This window comes from Dipodomys ordii, unplaced genomic scaffold, assembly GCF_000151885.1.
Source record: "Dipodomys ordii isolate 6190 unplaced genomic scaffold, Dord_2.0 Scaffold188, whole genome shotgun sequence".
Classification (NCBI taxonomy): Eukaryota; Metazoa; Chordata; class Mammalia; order Rodentia; family Heteromyidae; genus Dipodomys; species Dipodomys ordii.
Genome location: NW_012267404.1, coordinates 2,720,376 through 2,726,319, shown reverse-complemented (window position 1 = coordinate 2,726,319; position 5,944 = coordinate 2,720,376).

The following is a 5,944-nucleotide window of genomic DNA, read 5'->3' as shown; positions in this document are numbered from 1 at the left end:
AGGGGGGAGGCTGGGAAGGGATGGGAAGGGTAAACAAAGGAGGGGGCTGCAATGCTTGGTAAGAAATGTACGCATTATCCTGCCCATGCAATTGTAACCCTTCTGTACAGTATGTTCGCAAATAAAATAAAATTAAATTAAAAAAAAAGAAAATGTGGCCTATATATATATATATATGTATGTATGTATGTATGTATGTATACATATATATATATATATATATGAATTCTATGCCTCCATCAGAAAGAATGACACCACCCCATTTGTTAGGAAATGGAAAGACTTGGAAAAAATTATACTAAGTGAAGTAAGCCAGGTCTAAAGAAACATAGGTCCCATGGTTTCCCTTATTTGCAATAACTAGTATATGTCTAAGATAATCTTACCAGACAAGCAGAAAAGGTCAAAAGCTATGCACGTATGACCATATAAGATGATGCTAAGAGAAATGAACCCCAAGATAGAGACACAAGGTTTTATCTTTGTGGCTGTTGCTTTTAATGTACTTATAATGTACTATGTAATTTTTTTTCTTTCTTTTGTATGTTCTTCCCTGATGGTTTAACCCTGTTTTCACTGTATTTGATTCCAGTGTTCTGTATCTTGTATATACATTTTTCTAATTTGGGGAGGGGAAGGGAAATAACAAAAGGGTGAAACAAGGATGCAGATCGACCCATTGTAACAATAAAATGTACAAGACACTGTTGAAAATGAATTTTACAACTTTGGTGGGGGGAGGAGTTGGAGAGGTGGGGCAGGAAGGGATGGTAGGGGAAAAACAAAGAAAGAGGTAACAAAGCTGGGTAGGAAATGTACTCATTACCTTATTCATGTAACTGTAACCCCTCTGTACAGTATCTTTACAATAAAAATACATGTTAAAAAATTAAGTAAAATAGGAGCCTCAGACCTGCACTCTTATCGCCCTCAAATTAAAATCCTTAAAATGGTAATAAGTCTCCGTGAAGGAGAAACTCAGAAAGTCTAGCCACTGGCAAATGAAACTGACACGGAAGCCTATTTCTTTTCCTTCCTTCCTTCCTTTCTTTCCTTCTTCCTTCCTTCCTTTCTTCCTTCCTTCCTTCTTTCCTTGCTTTCTTGTTTGCTTGCTTCTGTCTTCCTTTCTTTTACAAGGTGGCTTGAACTCAGGGCCTGGGTGCTGTCCCTGAATGTGTGTGTGTGTTTGTCTGTGTTTGTCTGTGTGTGTGTGTGTGTGTGTGTGTGTGTGTGTGTGTGTTTCTCAAGTGGTTTACCATTTGAACCACAGCTCCACTTCTGGCTTTTCAGTGGTTAGATACAGATAAGAGACTTAGGTATTTTCCTGCCTGGTTGGTTTTAAACAATGATCCTTAGATCTCAGACTTTTGAAAGACTTTTGAATAGCTAGGATTACAGATGGGCTCTTGACTTGTGAACTGCTCCAATATGGGCTGCATAGGGAGAAGAAATTGAGATGAATCTTCATCTTATGTATCTTCACAGAAAATACTATTTCTAAAAGAGCACATATAGTATGATCCTATATACAAATTATACCTGTATGTTAATGGTAGTTCTTCATTATCAAAGTAAAATTCTCATACACATATTTTTGTCTTATCTACATACACACATTTTTCTATGAACAGTATATATTACTTTTATTGTGGAAAAATGACTGATTTTTTTTTTGTCAGTCATGGGGCTTGCACTGTCCCTGTGCTCTTCAGCGCAAAGTGAGCACTCTACCACTTGAGCCACACTGTCACTCCCAGTTTTCTAGTGGTTTATTGGAGATAAGAATCTCACAGACTTTCCTGCCAGGGCTGGCTTTAAACTGTGATCCTCAGATCTCAGGTTCCTAAGTAGTTAGGATTACAGGTATGAGCCACTGGCATCGGGCTTTGACTGATATTTTAATACTATACTTTTATTATCTTGTTGCAAAACTTCTGATCTAAGAATGTTACAAAACATATTGCAAAATTATGACCTATGGTTGAATTTTATTAGCCTTTATTATCTAAGTTAGTTTCCTTATTTGTGCAAAGGGATGTCACTTATCAAAGATATCACATGCTCAGAGAAGAGGAAAAACAAAGGCATATAGCACTCATTTCTCATATGTGTAATGAGTTCAGCAATGAGGAAGAAAAGTCAACTTTCTAATTGCATTATAACATAAGCATTACTAAGCAAGTACCTAGAACATCAAGAAAAAAGAAATATTACAGTACTATTAAGACAATCCAAGTATAATGTATCTTAAAATATTGTATTCTTATCTGAACAAAGTAGAAGTAGATTGATAAATTCCATATACTCAAACTGTATTTCACAAACACATCTGTCATACATTCACAGATTAATCTCTGTATGGCTGATTTAAAATGTAATATTAACTTCAAATGCAAAAATGGCAATGTGTTTTCATATACTCATCATTTATAATCAGCATTTGTAGGGATTAGAATACATGATCAATATAAGTATTACAGCTTAGTTCAATAAGCCAGGAAACTTTCTTTAATGAAGGCTGATTCACTAGATCATGAAGCACTGGGAGATTGGAGAGGATGCCTGAGAGGTTTCTCTGATAATGGGAAGGAGATGGGCAATTTCCCTGTGGAACAGAAGCCATAGTTGACAGCACAGACATCTCTAGCCCTTCCTTAGAGAATGAAGCAGAGCAGGTACAAAGGTAGCACATGAGTAACCCACTGGTTACTGGGCCAATGTCCATATCTTTTGGGTCAAACAAGGATTTCAGGTTAAAATTCTGTAAAATTGTAATCAGGAACAAAAATAGCTCCATGTGGGCCAGATCCTCTCTCACACATACTTGTTTTCCTGAAAAATAAAGTTTCAAGCCCCATCATCCTGTTAATAAGACAGGACCTATGTCCTATATCAAGGACAGTGTACAGTTTCTCAGCTTACTGACCATTGGCCACATTATTTCTCAGGATAATCAGTATTTTTATAACGCATATAAAAATACAGTAATGCTCTCCTCCAACTGTATATTTTTCAATAGGCTATCTTCAAGCTCACAAATCATTTCTTCTAGCTGATCTATAGTTGTATTTATGTCTTTACTTTAAGTTGACTTAGTACATTTATCACCTCCAAGATTTCTCTCTCTTTTTTTCCTTCCAACTCTTTGGTCTGTTTTTGTATTAGAGTTTTTAATTATTTGTCTATGTGTTCTTGAAGTTTGTTGGGTATTGTTCATACAGATTTTTTTGTTTTCTATCTTTCAGCCATACTATACAGATTACTATCTGGTCAGTTCGGGGAATCTTAATTTTAACTGCTACATGTTAATTTTAACTACTTTCTGAAAAGTCTTGATGCTTTAGGTTGAAAAATCATCTGGGAAGTCAAAGACCAAGTGCTTTCTTTCCAGTGTTCATAACAAGGCTTTGTTTGCGTTTGTCTCTCAAGAAATTCTAAGCAGACTGCTAGTTTCATCACAGTCTATAGACACTTTCTTTATTTCAAAGCCAATTGGCCTGTAAATCAGATACCTATGTACTGTCTCTGATTATGCACTAGAGGATAACCCAAGCCCAAGTTTGTCCCAAGTATAGTGAATGAACCAGGAAAGGCTCTAGAGAAGATATTCGATACCCAGAAGCCTCTCCATGAGAAATGGGATAAGCCCAGATGCCTCCTCTACAGTCTGTGGTCCAGCACTACAGGATCCTGTCTGACTCTAGGTAGAATCATCATGGGTGGACAAGCTCCAGGTTCCTATACCACAGCTGTGGAAACCAGTACCACCAGGCTATATTACATGGCATACTGCTATGGGGCTGCCTACTGGTTAGGTGGACTTGTGGCTTAATACCTCAGCAATCAGCACAGGTAATGCTGGCTGGACAGGTGTCCAATGGGTTGTGCCCACATGTATCTGTCTGCCATCAAGGCTGTTGCAGATGCTCTATGTGGAAGTATGCTGGGAGATGAGAGTCATTGGGATCTGCCTAGTGTTTAGGTTTCATATGTTTAGCATTAACTTCCAGCATAAAGTGAAGGGCTAACTATGCTACCCCACATCCACCAAATGTGGTCTTGCTTCAGGCTGTGATGCTCCATTCTGGGAAAGTGTTGGTAAAGGGAATCCTTTGGCTTCTTAGGCTGATACTAAGCTGGCTCATTCCAGAATCTCACAGTTCTAGGGCTTGCATAATCATAGGAGTGCATTGAGGCTTCTGCTCTGGCTGGCAATGATTCAGACCAAGATGCAAGTTGACCCAGTAGAGTACAATAGGTCTTTCTCTACTGCTAGGGCAGATCAAGAGCTCTATCTGAAAGCACTGGCTGGTGAGAGCTGTCCTGCCAGAAGTAGAAGAATTGGAGATAAGGCCATGGGCATCAAGGCTGATGCTAAGCCAGATTTTTCTAGAGTCTCATAGACATTGGGACTCTCACAGTCCTTTGGGTAGGCAAAAAAAGATATGTCCCACCGGTGTGCAGGCCTGGATGGTACTATGGGAGCAGGTAGATAGATTTCTCTGTAAGCTCTGAACTGCATAAGGGACATTGATTTCTGCTTTGTGCAGACCTGACATTGAGCTCCAGTCCTGTGCTTGCTTTCAAGCCCTGTTCCCCAGCATGTGGAGTCTTGCTCTCATGCTTTGCTGCCTGAGGTTGAAGGAAGAATAGTGAAGTCAGTTGCTGCCAACTACTTAACACAGTACTAGGGGCTTAATCTGCCAGTGCTGGGCTAGCAATAGAGGTCTACTTGTCAATGGCCTTCACCATAGTGGGCCTGATATTAGATTTCAGGTCTAAGGTCTGTATTTAATTCTTCCTCCCTCCTCTTGGAACTGGAGGAATGACTTCTTTTTGCTATACTAAAAGTAGGCAGTATGCATTCTCACCTGGTTTCCTTTGTTCTTATGGAGGTTATTTGGTGCATGAATAGCTGGTCACCTTATTGTGATTTGGAGTGGGGAGGGACAACCCACGGAGCTTACTTAATCACCATCATAATCTGCTTCCTGAAATACTCTTGTATTGTTCTCTTTAATGTTCTTAGTATCAGTAGTAATGGCCCTTTTTGTGCCTGTGTGTATACCAGTCCTGGGGCTTGAACTGAGAGCCTGCCTGGATGCTGTCTGTTACCACTTGAGCCACAGTTCTATTTCTGACTTTTAGGTGATTAATTGGAGATAAGAGTCTCAGGAGCTTCCCTCCCTGGGCTGGCTTTGAACCACCATCTCTAGATCTCAGCTTCCTGGGTAGGATTATAGGCATGAGCCACTGGTGCCCAGATAGTAATGGCCTTTTAAAATTTCTGATATGAGCTAAATATGTCTTTTCTCTTTTGTTCTTCATTGGACTAGTTAAAGATTCTTGATATATAATTGCATATAATCAACTTTTGGTGTTTCGTATTGTTATTTATTTTGACTTCCCATTGCACATATCATGATTTTGAAACTGGGCTTTCTTTTTCTTTGCTACTGCTTACTTTAAATGTAATAATGCTTTTCTTTCATGGTGGTATATGTCTGTCTCCTACCTATGTAAGAAGCATAAAAAAGGCAGAGCACTATGAAAGCAAACCTGAACACAAACAGAGATCACTACAACAAAAAACAGCTGATGGCATGAAGCACCAACTAACAGGCACAAAGCTCTCAGTTTCACCAACGACATAACCAAAAGAATTCCAATTTCTACGTATTCTCGCCAATACTCAATATTTTCTAGCTTTGCTTTTTTAATTTTCATTTTGTAATGGCCATCTTAGTAACTTAGAGGTGGTGTCTCATTTTTCATTTCTTATGTGTATTATACACAAAGAAGCCTGACTACAGGACCAGCACTTAATAATGCCTTTTACTTGGAACAAACAGAGCAGAAATGGCAACATATTGTCATATATGAACCATTTAGTTGTTTTACATTAACAACATATGAATAATCAGTGTGCAATAGGGATTAGAAT